This window comes from Esox lucius, chromosome 22, assembly GCF_011004845.1.
Source record: "Esox lucius isolate fEsoLuc1 chromosome 22, fEsoLuc1.pri, whole genome shotgun sequence".
Taxonomy (NCBI): domain Eukaryota; kingdom Metazoa; phylum Chordata; class Actinopteri; order Esociformes; family Esocidae; genus Esox; species Esox lucius.
In genome coordinates, this window is record NC_047590.1 from 4,158,964 (window position 1) to 4,174,192 (window position 15,229).

The following is a 15,229-nucleotide window of genomic DNA, read 5'->3' on the forward strand; positions in this document are numbered from 1 at the left end:
GCAGCGTAACACCTTGGAACTGAGACGGGGGGGTCCGGCGATACTGTGGCCCTGCCCGGGGGAGGCCCCGGACAGGGCCCAACAGGCAGGAAATCAATCCACCCACATTGCCAGGCATCAACCAAAGGGACACCCACCAACCACAACCCCCCCGAATGAGGGCCGAGTATTGCCAGCAGTGTACAGCCCAATTGCACACGTGCGCAATAGAGAGTCAACAACAAGCCAGAGACTCTTCCCCCGAAAGGCATTGGAGGGAGGGCATCCCAGTGGCGACGAGAGACCACCTGGCAAGACAGCAAGGGTGGACAGTATCAAGCCTACTGTTCACCTTCACGCCCCCAGTCCAGGCTACACCTAATTATAAACTGTGCTGTAGAGATTAGTTTTTAGTAGACACTTGAAAGTTTGCACTGAGTTTGCATTTCTTACCTTAATTGGCAGATCATTCCACAGTAGTGGAGCTCTATGAGAAAAGGCCCTGCCGCCAGCTGTTTGTTTAGAAATTCTAGGTACAATTAATTGAAATCACCTTTAGCTACCGCTCGCTAAAACCTCTCTAGGGACAGCGAGAACCCATCAAAGTAGCCTACATTGCTACACCCTCCATTTATTGTGCACATTGTCCATATATGTGCACAAATGCACATTGTGCATTGCAAGAGGTTATTGTGACTACATATCCTAGTGGGAAGTGGGAATTTGCCATATGCGACTGGGAAAACTCCAGTTGAAAGGCCTTCCAGCTGGTAATCGCTGGAGGAAAAAGTGTGTCATCCCAGCACCCAACTACCACCTGTAACAGCATCTTGGGCAGTTAAATGCAACATGAAAACATGAAAAAAGGGTATCTTGTTCACGGAGGCTTCACCCCAGCGCGTCTGTAAGGGTTCAATGTGAACCTGAGGTGAATAGACGATAACCGTTTAAAAGGCATTAGATTTAGTGTAACAGGGGGCCAATCTATACTGTCAGCCTAAGCTTATTAAGCCACAACCTCACTGGGGGGGTCTCTCGAGGGTTCGTCCAGAAACGCCCGTTGCTACAAGAGAAACAAAGTTCTCCCAGGAGCCCCAATAAACGTACAAAAGGCGCTAGCACAGACCAGTGTTTAGGTGGTCGGCACACAGCGTCCTGGGTCCCCCCAAAAACCCACAGAGACAAAGGGAAAGCAAAGGGGCGGGACCCCGACACCGCCTTCCCTCGCTCGTACTAGCCCTCCGTCTCATGCCCTGAGGCCCACTGGCTCAGCACCGGCATCACCGGAGCCCATTATGGACGAACGCTCGCAGCCTCATCAGCATTCACCCGGGGGAGCACATGCGGCCGAGGCGGACGCCGCAGCGTTATTGGATTGCTAATCTGCTCCTGGGAGGCCTTTCAGAGCAGTGAGCGGGCTGAGGAGGAGGTAATAAGCCGTCTTCGGGGAGCGCGGCGATAAACCTGGAGCGCGGCGTGATAATGCTACAGAGGCCCGGACACATTTTCCATTTGAGGGAAGCGGTGAGGAAGACGGAGCTGGTCGTTTGCCAGGCCTGGCCTCTGACGGGAAGCCCGGTTATTGCTTTTATTTGAAGCCCGCTCTTGCTTTCGCCCCCGATAAATCACAGCGCTTGATATTAAAGTGGGACGATGCCTTCCTCCGCCCCTCATAGGCTCCTGTGCCAGTATCCAGGAACGCTCATTGCTCATTGGTTGTTAATGATGAGCGCCAAAAAATTACTGGAAGACCCAAAAGTTACACTAATTGATAGAACCCACAATGGAGGATGCTCTTACAGTAGACTGTAGTATTTCTCTATTCCTTTCTGGAGTACATTGCTGGCCACTTGTAACCCTGTGCCGTTGAAGCTCTTCAACAGTAATGATGGTGTAAAATGAAAAGATGATGCACCATAATAGAATATAATGCCGGGAGAGGGGTCATCCGGAGAAACAAACGAACATCCAAAGCCTCTGAGAACACAGTTCGAAACAAACCGCCTGACAATGTACCAGATAGCTGTCATAAAACAGACTAAGATTGGCCTAATGGGTTTATCCTTGGCTTTGAGACAGCAGAGCCTATTGATTCAGTGCTTATTCAGTGTTCCCACCACAGCTGCGATTAACACTGCAAGCCAGCCTCCGTCTGTGAAGCTTTGGTGTTGTCCCACATGCCCGTCCGTTGATGTTAAGCCGGAAAAGAGTGATACATCCACCCTTGGTGGTGTTTCTTTTTCAGGACGGATGATAGAACTTAGCCTATTTCCTTTCTGTTTCTCCAACCTCCGCACGGCCTTTAAATGCCCACTAACTAAAATGGACGACACATGAATAATGGTTCTTAATGATCTTTTGGATGATGTCATCCAATTGGGATGGACATCCACTGCTTTTTGTGGATTGTGGGATGAATCAGTTGTTCAATTAAGACCCAAACAGTCACTGGCTTGTTGTTGACTCTCTGTTGCGCACGTGTGCAATTGGGCTGTACGCTGCTTTCAATACTCGGCCCTCATTCAGGGGGGTTGCGGTTGGTGGGTGTCCCTTTGGTTGATGCCTGGCAATGTGGGTGGATTGATTTCCTGCCTGTTGGGCCCTGTCCGGGGCCTCCCCCGGGTAGGGCCACAGTGTCGCCGGACCCCCCCGTCTCAGTTCCAAGGTGTTACGCTGCTATATTATTGTGCTGGGGGATATGAGGAATGCACTTCTAACTTTTCTCAGTCTCCTCCAGTTTTACATTTTAGAAGGAGATGAGGTCCTGCTCCACACCTGCAGAGTACCTGGTTTGGGGGGCCCATTGCTGTCCCTGTCCTTGTCCACCTGGTCATACTTTTGACCTAGTCTAGAATCAAATAGACTCTGGATTTAGCCCAGAGAAATGTATGTATTATTCTAATTGGACTCTTAATATCTCACCCAGCACAGCCAGAAGAGGACTGGTCACCCCTCTGAGCCTGGTCCTCTCTAGGTTTCTTCCTAAAATTCGGCCTTCTTAGGGAGTTTTTCCTAGCCACTGAAATCCAACACCACTGTTGTTTTAAGGCCGGGTGTCTCTGTAAAGCACTTTGTGACAACTGCTGTTGTAAAAATGGCTTTATAAATAAATTTGATTGATTGATTCAATTAAGCAATGTTGAACACCGGTCAATTTTTTGGAGGGATGGCAAATTAGGGGAGAGTGTGTATTTATGAATGACTATTATGTGCTCAAGTAAATCTTGCTGGAGGGGGTCCGGAGAAACAAACATCCTAACTGAGTCGATCTGTAGTTTAATTAAACCACGTCTTCGGAGGACGGTGCGAAGAGGCATCTGGCTAATGGGACTGTTGAGGTCATGTGTATTACGTCACCATAAATGGACCGTTTGCTTACTCAGCGAAGCAGACATAGTGAGGGGGGGGCGGGAGGGGGGTGCAGTGACCAAAAAAGTTTCTGTGATGCGCCCCAACAGAAACACGCTAATTTTATGGCATACGATCGTTTTTATTGACCAAGTTTAGCGCAATTTCCATAACGCGCATTTTACTATCGCCCCAGCATTAGAGCAGAGCAACAACATTCGGAGTACAAAGCTAGCGAGTGGTGGAGCTCTTTGAGAAATGGTTAGAGCTTGAGTAAGTTAATGTAGAGAATCTTTCCAACATAAAAAAAATTCAGATTTTTGATATTGTTGTTAATTTGCTTTTGCTAATTAGCTTTGGAGAGGGATTGTGCTATACATCTGGGAGGCGATTCATGAACAGTTTTAGAGAGTGGTTAATTTAGGGGGAGTACTTAGGTTATTAGGGAATGATGTTAAGTAGGCCTAAGTATTGTCAAATAATGTTAAGAACGTTGACAAGGACTGGTGTAAAGGGATGATGTTATTGCAATACATAAAAAAAACATGTTTGTAGCACATAGAAAAATAATATTTTGAGGTTTGGAGATAAAGGGATTTCCAGAAGCTGCTGAGGCTGTGTTGACGAGTTGTTCCATGTGTGCCCAGTATGCTGAAGATAAAAGCAGAAACAACAAATTTGTCATCGATAATAGAAAGTTTGTATTCAACATAGCTTATTATCTCAATAAAATGTACTGGAAGTAATTCATATGTGACACAAAAAGGCAATTTATTATTTTGGCCGGTAAAAAATATGCCTGGCTGGTGTTTTTTTTTTTTTATCTACCAGTCCTCTTGGCAGGTGAGCCAAAAAGTTAATTTCGGACACTGTGTGTCCAATATTAGCCTATTGTCAGGTATTGTTTTTATACAGGTAATTGTCTGCCAGATTAGATTAGATTCAACTGTATTGTCATTGAACAGTACAAGTACAGTACAACGAAATGCAGTTAGCGTCTAAGCCGAAGTGCAAATAGAGGAGGGCAGAACATTTACAAGTATTTACAAGTATTAAGTATATGTATATTACCAGTGGAATGTATAGGTGTGCAATGAAGGCAAATGTCTTTGGACCAGCTGTTTTATCTCATTATTCATGACTGCTTTTAGACCGGCAACATGTACAATGGTGCACGAATGGTGATGTCTAGAGTAGCTCCCTTTGTGCTAGACTGAATCTGATGTGTTATGTACCGGACATATTTATGGATACAAATTACTGAGGCAGAAGTACTCAGGTAGATAATTATTTATTAGTAGTTCGACCCAATTATTGTTAAGTCGCAAAGACTGTCACCACCCACATTTGTCACCACCGTCCACAGATCAAGACTAAAGGTAATTAAATAAGCATATTAAAGAGAGTTTGATTATTGGGACTCACATCATTGACTTGTGATCCTAATTCCTGTGCAGAGACAGACAGCATTTCTAAGTTAAGCACACCTACTTTAGCCTGCAGCAGATCAATATTCTTTGCTTAAAGCAATGTGATAAGCACAGTAAAGCAATATAAAACTGTTTTGTGCTTTCGAAATCTGGTTATACTCTCCATCATGCGGAGTAATCTGATCGCTCATAATCAGTCCGTCTCTTCTACATTTTCTGGGTCGCTGGCAGATGTTCCTTAACACAATTAGATTAAATCAGCATTATATGAAGATAAAGGACTCTACAATCGAATATTTAATCCAAAAGAGGATCATGCCATCTTTCAGTTTCCATAAAAAAATGAATGAGTTACTGATGTACAGGGAGTTTCTGAGTACTGTAGCAGCAAAGGTTAAAGGGCACTGGACAAAGTGAAGGGGCCAAGGGGGCATTACTACGTTTTTGTGGCGCACGGTGGAAACCTAAAATTGGTGAACAGAACCAATTGAATCAAAGAGGGCCTTTCTTTCGCCAAGATCATTAATAGTGTCTGTTATTCATGCGGGCAGAATAGCTAAAGCATTACAGACTCTGTAACCTAATTGGGCAGGCATAAAACCTAATTGGGCAGGCATAAAAGGAACGCTTGTGGAGTTCCAGAGTACGGTTCTCATGAGGGAAACGGAAGTTAAAGATGAAGGTACCTCTCTTTTTTCAGAGTAGAGGTGCTACGTGGAGTGGGCTAACCAGGTAATCAGTAGGCCTACAGTATAACAGTCTGTCACATTTCACACACCCCACTTTAGCCCAAGCCTTCCTCTATTCACCCAATCCCTGGCCCTATTAAACACGAATACCAGCCACCTACCCTAATCAACACATAACGATACAGCCGTTCGATTTGTGTCACGTATAAAAGGACTGAGGGTGACAGAGACGCTTTGCTGAGAAAATACTTTTTTTGGTCACTCGGCAGAGAGATTAGGTTCTTGAAAACCTCTGAATAAACAACTAAATGAAATACATTCAAAATCCCTTCATGAAATGCCTGCTAGGGTGGGATCTAACCCAAAACAGTAACATGAACACAAACATCATTGGAAAATGACTGAAAGGAAAATAATATAAGTAGTGTAATGTAATTTAATTCTAATGGCCCTCATGAGGAATGATGGCTTATTCCTTTAAAGTAATAGCTTATATTTCCCATGATTCCTGGGGGAAAAAAATAATATATTCTTGGTAAAACAACAACAAAAAAAACAAAACTGTTTTCATGCTCTCATCTACACATGTGCTACCAAAATAAACACTTAGTTGATGTTGAAACTTGACAGTCTGACATCCTGCATATCCTTAGGGACCAGTAGTCACCCAGCTACAAAAAAGGGAAAAAACATCATTTTACATTACTGTACCTCATATTTTATAGAAAATACCTGTTCTGTGGAGCAAATGACATAAATCAATTTTAGGCTGTAAAAAATGTGGCTTAAGAACAAAAAGGGATCTTCAACTGGTTATTTTTTAATAGTCAGAGGAAACCTGTAGAGAGCGCCTCCAAATCACAGCGTTTAAACCTCCCAGTGGCACTAGGTAATGAGATCACCTGGGCCAAGGACAGACAGTTCCATATTAAAGCTGGCTTCCTTCCAAATCAACTTGAGAGGCATCATTCCGAGAGGAAGTTAAATGTCAAATTGATATGCAGATCTCGTGGGGGGGGGTTTATCTCAAACACACGTCAACTGTCTCTAATTACTGTTTGCAATAAGGATACCGACAGGTCTACCTAACCCCTGACCCCTAACCCCGTAGCCTAGTTGGTAAACAATCAGAGCAGATCACACAGCCTGGTTATCCAGGTCCCCGACACCACAGACGGCTATTTGAAGCCTGGACAACGAGCATCGCATCAGTCAAACCTGATTCTTGCCTGTAAACAAGAAATGTCTCTATTGGTGTTAAGTAATGTGCAGGGAACTCGGCCACTGTAGTGCACGAGGCTGCAATACGATATCATTCACTGTCTCACAGCAGCAGCTGATTGGAATAGACAAGGTGAAGAAGGGGTGCAGATCATTGTTCTGTTGGTGGGCTGATATGAACGTGCAATAATACCTGATAGCACAGAGTGCTGATTAAGTGATCTGGTTCATGTATATACATTCTGTATGGAGAGCCCGTCGCTGTGGGTGACGTTAACTCTGGATGTACGCAGAGGGAGGCACTGCGCTACAAACAACACTCGAGGGTCAAGGTTTGCTTATACTCCATAAGGTTGAGGCTACGATTAACGGGTTAATGGCTTGACGTCTTTGCAACACAAATCGACACAAAGAGCAGTGAGCCCCGATTGAACTTTGGGAAACCCAGGCCACGCCTCGCTGAGTGATATTCGTGACCGACTTCGGTCATGTTGGCGAGTGAGGGTGTCAGTTCATTCCCTGTCAGTCTTCAGAACGCCGAGCACATTTCACATGGTGACTAGTAGCCAGGGGAATGTATTACTGTTGCAGATTTGCTACGCCTTAACCCCAACGCCGGCGCTGTGAGAGCGACAGACTTCAGCAGCTTACTCTTAATGCAAACACCGGAGCCGCTTGAACTGCTACCACTGATGCATCAAGAGCACTTGCCAAAGGGCCCTGTACCGGTTTAACACCAGGAGGCAGTGAGGGGGCCACTTGTCCCCATGGAGGCCCCCTCTTGTACGACCACTTGACCAGGAGATCCGGGAGTGGCCCGCCTCTTCTGAGGCCAGGTTGGCAAACAGGCAAAGGCCTCTCAACAGAACCAATTACACCAGGACCCCATGAGACGGATCCTGAGCTTGGAGCTCTTCCCACAGCCAACAGCAGCGCCGCGCCGGGAGATGACCCGGTGGGTGACACCCACTGATCCAGTGGAACGGCAGCGAGCTCGACCGCTTCTCCGTCTCCTGCCGGAGAACGTCCGGTGAACACCGGGGTGACGCTTCTTAAGCCTGGGCGCCAATGCCCTGGTGTGCAGTCCAAAGCAGAGGACTGCAAGTCAGCAATTCAGACGCCCATATAATCAGCCATTGGATTAGAACGGGGGAAGGCAGTGGACTGGGTTTGTGTGACTGTGTTCATTAGGCCTCTCAGTGCTCACAAGGCCTCGTGTGTTTTGAGGCAGTCATTTGGCTCCGGTCCGACACATCTCAAGTCACACGCTATTTCATCGGTTCCCAGAAGATGAACGTGGACAGCAGCCATCAGACCACTTTCGGTAGATAACTGCTCTGTACTTGCCATTCGGGACCATTTGCCATTCTCAAATAGAGATACAGTGAAGAAATATTAACGTGTGCTAATTGTGTGTCCACAGTAGCAGTTCGGTTGAGCTGTATCACTGCTGCACTGCCACTGCTTTTGCACACTGCCTGGCCTATTTTATTTTCTGAATATGTGTCAGACAGAATAAAACATAAAAAACTGCCATGCCATGTCACTATGCTTGATTGACTGTGTGCCGCTGTCACCTCTGTGCATGGGAAAGAACATGCAGGACGAGCGCCGTGTGTGACTGTCATGGCTAACAGGATTATCTAGTCATCCAATAAACTCTATATGGCAGGGATGAACATGATCAGGGCCCAGTCATGAGCGAGATAGATGAAACGTACAGTCAAATTTGTTACCTTCCCCCGATCCCTGCTTCAGGTCAAAGCACAAGTAGTACTGTGATACATACAGAGTAGTAACCTGACTATTAGTAGTACTGTGATACATACAGAGGTATGTAGTAACCTGACTATTAGTAGTACTGTGATACATACAGAGGTATGTAGTAACCTGACTATTAGTAGTACTGTGATACATACAGAGGTATGTAGTAACCTGACTATTAGTAGTACTGTGATACATACAGAGGTATGTAGTAACCTGATTATTAGTAGTACTGTGATCTTTTTTTAGCAAGTCGCCCTTGGGCATACACAACCTATAGGAAAATGTTGTCTAAAAACCCTAGTTAGAACTGAGCGGACCACCCACTGTACTTTTGTATTGGTTAATAGACATCTAAGTGGATCTTGAGGCAGGCAAGTTCAGTTTGACTATTTTTTACCTGAAAAGAAGTCCCAGTTGCTATGGCAGTGTGTTTTAGTCAATTGTCTTGCGCCCAATGATGAGGCATTTGCTTATGCTTTAAGGAGACATTTCCGTACACTTCAGAATACATTTTTCCGCTGCCATCAGCAGTGACCACCAGATGAGACCGCTCTTGTGGCAGCCACACGTGCCCAACACATAAAAAACCTTTCACAGATGAGGGAACGCCGGGAAACTTTGTTTCCTCTCCCAATCACTTTCGGGAAGACGTTAATATTTGCCTAGTTTGTGGAAAATCCATTTTCCTAGACCTCTACAGACCCTTTAAGGTCCTGAATATTGTCCACCCTGTGACTGGCGCCATCGGTTTCCACCTTGCAGCGTAGCCTCTGTAGTTCTGCTGGTAAAGTATTTTGCGTATGCCAGAGGCTTACAGAACACATCCAACTCCAAAGACCTATGATCAGGCGTACATGCAGTCGGTTCCCCTGCACCAGTACAAACGATGTGCCGAAGCCCCCCCCCCCCCCCCCCGACTTACCGGAAAACGCCTGCCGAGCCAATCATCCCAGCACTCTGGTGTCCTGAAAGAGTGGTTCTACTTAGTGTGGTCCTTTCTAAACAGTGGCATAGAAAATAGACAACTACTCTAAATCTGAGTATGAAAATACTTTAACCTTATGGCAGCTATTTAATTTTAATTAAAAAATATTCTAAAATGACAAAACGATTAGTTGGATAGATTTTAGTGATCTGTATGCTTTTGTCAATGGATGATGGACATTTACGTTCACTAATTTATAGTCTGTAACATGCATAATGGTGGGAGGAACACCCATGACAGCAATCTTTCCCCTCCAAAGTAAAAACATTTATCAAAATGACAATCTTAACAAAAGTATAGCTTTGGTGTTTGGCCAAGACTTTCTTTCAAAATCATCTCCTTCATTTCTTGCCAGTATTCAAAGGTCTGCTTTGAGAAGCCTACACTGCCCAAGACACATGAAATATTTCATTTATATTCCGGGAGACATTGAAGTAACAAAGAATCCTCCTCGTTAAAAAGAGTAAACCATTGCTTTAAGCAGAATGAATTACCAGATGAACCCAGTCCAATAAATAGCCAAAGAACATCTGGGGTCTGAGAGTGAAGATAAATGAATCCTTACAGCGGGGTCATACAGCTGACACACTAAGCACGCCCTTACTAAACCAAACGATGAATATAGCAGGCTTTAAAAAGGCATTCCACCAGAACAACCCAAAACACTGATATCCAGCTAGCCACACATCCAGACAGTTGCTAAAAAAAATGGCAGCTGTTCTAAAGCGATTCTGTGTGGACACTGACATTTGGTAAGCTCAGGCTGGGTAAACTTGAAAGAGAGAAATATTCCCAGAGGCGGGGAAACGTCGTGACAACACTTGAAATGACTGAATGAATTGTGTTGTTGTGTTTAAATTGTGTTGACATGAATAACTGCGAAGTCAGAAGTGCAAAATACCTGGAACCAGTGTAATAAGCAATACACACATCCAGCACTCCGTTATCAAGGTTATTCGTCAATGTCACAAGTGTTTATCTCTTTAAAGGAACTATTAACCTTGATGATCCTTATTAACAATATTCCACCACTGCCTGCAAATGCAATTAAGAATATGTAGCTCTTGGCTATGTTATTATATTATCCCTTGAAATATAATTAAATATTCCGTCCCATTAAAACTGTCTATGGACACTTTGGCATTGTTCTGTGGTGTACATTTAAAAGGAACATTTTCTGAAGTCAAATACATCAAATGTCCTTGATATGGGCCTTCCTGTGACCGGAACAAATTGAACAACACATTCAATTAATATTAAGAAAGCAGCAAGAGATATGACGTTTTTGTGCCCCTCAAATACATAGTTTCCAGGGCATTTCTTTTTTCATCTAAAATTGAAATATTTCAGAAACATTTAATTTGTTTATTGTCAATATTATAAGTATTTAATTATCATGTAACTATATAGAACATCTTAAAAAATGATTGAAACTGGGCCAGAACAATAGGAGTTCTCTAGCCACTTGCATCAATTCTTGTTGTTGCTTACTCCTTGGGGATTCATCTGTACTGAACAAAAGAACTGTAAATTTTTTTCCAATTTAAATAGTTAAAAATGTATATGGTATACATTAATGTTAATAAAGCAACAAAGAAATTGACATTAAATGACGATAATTGTTAGTATATTTACATATATTACTTGTTTTAGCTTGGGTTACAGTGGTGTTTGACCTGGATACAAAGGGTAGCACTGAAAGGTTAACACTGTCAATTTAGCACTGTAAAGTTAACACTGATAGGTTAGCACTATAAAAGTAGCACTGACTAGTCGGCACTGTAAATAAGTATTTACAATTGTTGAAATGGGCGAAATGTTACTGCACATTGAGGCCGCTGGTGTAGTTTTCACACTTTATCAGGTCCAAACGTAACCTCCTGGCATTCTGCTCTATGAATAACATGAACTTAACCTCCTTATTCAAAATGTCCATCTAGACATCTGAAATGTTTTGATATGTCATTGCTTAATTGAGAACTTCTGAATTTCTTGCCAAATGTGATTAATGAGGCCTTGAGGCCATTTGAAATTAAATTGATTTTTTTTTAACCAATAAAAAATCAGTTACTGGTAGGACGCCAGACAGAGTTCAGACTTGAATTAGGGAATTGTGTCCGGACCCGGCGAATTAACGACGGGGCACTGTCAGGTCTGGCGATATAGAGACTGCACTCCCACAAGATGGACTACGCCTCTTGCTACTGCATTACTCTCTGACAAACAAGTGTGTGAAAAGTATCGATTTAGCAAGTTCAAGCACCAGTGTAATTCCAAAAGAGGATCAGTCGCACAGGGAAAAAGCCTCTGAGATCTATGGCGTTTTGCCTCACAAAGGCTTCGTCAAAATGCATCTCAGCAAATGGATTTCTTAAGGTTTAGACACACAGTTCGATGCACATCATGACACGGGGCTTAAACTGTCCTCGCACTGGCCGCGATCCACAGTTCTAAAAGCAGAGCAGGTTCGGTCTCGCTTTGATGTGTTGTCATCCTCGTGCTATACATGCACACAATCAATAATGTATGAAAGTGGCTCTGGATAAGAGCATAAGCCAAATGACTCAAACACTACAGGCTACAGTGACACGGTAGACCGTATTCTCTGGTCCACTAGAGTTAACAAAGGAATGACCCACCACTGTGGCAGTGTAACATCTGTTGTCCACATGCTTACATATTACGCATATTAAATTGTGTTCTCCAGGCATGTATGTGCAAGGTCATTGTGGCGGAACAAGAACACTGAACCAACTTACTGGGCAACACGTGACCCTCTATTGGTCCACACACTGCATTGTTCTACTTACCTCTGATATGCTTAAGACCTGCTTTTCCCGAATCTGTATCAAGTACATTTTTATCTCAATTGTGTGCTGCGACTGGGGCACCGTCGAGCCATTACACAAACGCTAAAGCTATTCATAGCAAATGCTATCACAACAACGTCAAATGAAAATCGAAAAAAAAAAAAAAACCTAGTCATAAAGTCGATATCAATGAACTGGATGTTATGTGTGTGCTAAACCACGGATAACTCGAATGTTTACAAATGTTGAATATGGTACATTCTTGCCCTATAGGGGATTAAGTTGTTACCACCTGGTGTTGGAGATGATGTGTAAAAGGTCCTGAAACGTACAGTAGCCTACTGTACGCGTGGCATTTAAAACAATACAGCTTTATTTAAATGTTGGTCTCGAATAAAGTAAATGTCCGCTATTAAATGCCCGCCACATCCAATAATTGCTGGTGGACTTGTTCCTGTACGCTCATTCTGAGAGCATATAAAACAACAAAATGACGTGAACTTCGAAATGAGAACGTAAGCTGACCTCGCAATTCACTTCAAACGCAGCAAATAAACGTTTTCTTTTCCATAGCTAACGCTCTAATCAAAGCAGTATGCTACATCAAACCCGGCGCCAATGAAGCTTAACATTTCACAACACCACATCTACAGTAGCCAACAGAACATTCCATTAGAGTTCTGGACGATCCATCAAAACAAAGTCAATATAGGTCATCGAACGACACAACAAGAGACAATGCATTTATACGCACAGATAATCAGCGCCAGGACGGTTTTACCGACGCTGTCCAAAGATTTTAAATCAATCAAAACATCTCAAACCACGAAATAAAAATAAAATCGAACACGACGAAAGCCTGCATCACAGGTATTCAGTGAGCCGTTGCGGACAACTTCGTGGGCGAAAGACAAGCAACACCAATGTGAAATCTCAGTTAACGAAGCATTTGAACCTACCGGTCTCGCTTACTGCTGTACATCCCGCCCAGACAACCGGTGCTGATGCTGCGTCCGTCTTGCGCTCAATGCTCCGCATCTCACCGCGAGGCTGAGTGTGGATGAGTAGTGATAGTGATTGTAGGCGGTGCCGCGTCTGACAAGAGACCTGTCCAATCAGGATAATTTTCAAACTGAATCGTAGCCAATCAATCCGCCTGGAAGTGGGATTGCTATTTTCTTTAGCAAGGTTGACTGACATTACTGCAAAACACATTTGCCACGCATGACCGATTTCATAGCTGATTCAAGGGATTGTACTAAAAAATATGAGCAGAGATTTGTGTAGCCTAAACTAATGCAACATTCATAAAATAAATAGTTCGTAAATGTGTGTGTATAGCAGACAATTGAGATTAGACATTTTTAAACCTAATTAATCAAACTACTACTGAGTCTAACACATCATGTATGAACCAGTTTGCTGTTTTACTGATTTGGGATTAAAATCAGATGCAAGTAAAAGTGGCTTATGCATGTGGAAATCTGTATTGATTTACAATATTTAGGCTCCCTCAATGAAAATGAATCGGCTATATTGAGGACTCAGCTGGTCAACCATGCAGGCCATAAGACTATACCACACCCATAAAACATGTTGAACACCCTCAGGTTCCTCCCCCCACATACTAAAAAGTAATTTACCAGAGAAAATCTTTATTAAGAACTGCAGTACTACTTTGGAAACAACAGGAAAGGAAATGTAAATCATTTTAATCAGCTTCAAAAGATGATATCTCAAAGGCATTTTCTTTTAAACAACCCAAGCAAATCAAAAACCATTATAGGAAGAAGTTATGATTGTACCGGTATTGCAAAATGTGCTGTTTTGACAGTTAAAAAAATATCAGAAGTAACATTAGAGTTCTGTTAAAGATTAACAATACAGAAAAACAGAACAAGAATCCTTTTTTATTTCTTTACCTAAACTGCACACCAGGTGCTTTGAAACAGCAAGATAAAATCAAAAATTGTATAATAAAAGATCATTAACAGCAGTGTTAAAACAAAGTAAAAAATAAAAGATAGTTATAGGGAAAATGTTATAATAGCATGATTCATCTCTCCACGGACATCAATGTAAAATTTACTCAGGGATTGTATGATGAACAACACAATGAAGCGACTGATAGAAAATACTGATTGAATAAGATCTGATTTAGGAGTTGTCGATGTCTTCATCATCGTAATATCTGTTCCTCTTGATTTGTTCCTCAGCTGACAGCGAGTCATAATCCTCGTTCCACAGCATGTTGCTTTTGCCCAGTACACAATCATCCTTTACGGCAAAGCTGTCAAGTGGTTCATTCCCTTTCCACTCTTCTTTGGGTGTAGCCGTTCTTTCTCTAGACTCCATTCCAAAATCCAAAAGGTCATCCAGCATTGACACCAAGGGCCTCTCACTGTCGGAGTCGCTGAAGATGTGAGACTTGAAATCAGACAGGAGGCTGGAGCTGTTATCGAGCCCAGAAAAAACATCCTCCAGGAAGCTTGCGGTGCTAATCTTTGGTTCCGCTTCATTCAGAAATGTACTTTGAGTGGCATGGGTGAAGACGTGATCATCCTTGTTGTCTGTGGCTTCCATACCTTTGGCAACTGTTGGCACGAAAGTGTCCTCGCTCTGCGCTATATCTACAACCTTGGTCGGCATCCATTTCACATCTTCCTCCCCAAATATGTTCTCCTGAATAGGACATCCGGCAGCAGCTGGTTCTGCGGACTGTAGTATTGTGTGGCTTTCTTCTGTTAGGTTTTCAGCAAGCCCAGTGAACGCTGGGTTATGGTCCAACTGTAATTGGCTGTTATTGTTGTTGTTGGAGTTTGCATTTACTGCTGGCTCACCTGATTCCTCAGTGTCTATGGCGGTGACCTTAACCACGTGTTCTTCATCCCCCTTCCTCTCCTCCTCTTTGTAAGGATTCTCCGCCTCGCCACTATGGCCGTTTATTTTCACTTCCTCTACCTTCTCTCCACGCCTCTCTTCGTCCCTTTCGTTCTCGTT

General features: G+C 43.3%; 1 protein-coding gene across 2 annotated transcripts in view; it reads right to left on the minus strand.

The window, feature by feature from the left end:
• The window catches only part of LOC105019997 (beta-1,3-galactosyltransferase 1), a 78,061-nt gene extending 64,771 nt beyond the window's left edge, over nt 1-13,290 (minus strand). For both annotated transcript variants that reach the window (XM_010886610.3, XM_010886609.3), the window contains exon 1: nt 13,189-13,290. The gene's annotated coding sequence lies outside the window, so the exon portion shown is untranslated. The remainder of the gene's footprint in view (nt 1-13,188) is intronic.
• Nucleotides 13,291-15,229: the final 1,939 nt, after the last annotated feature.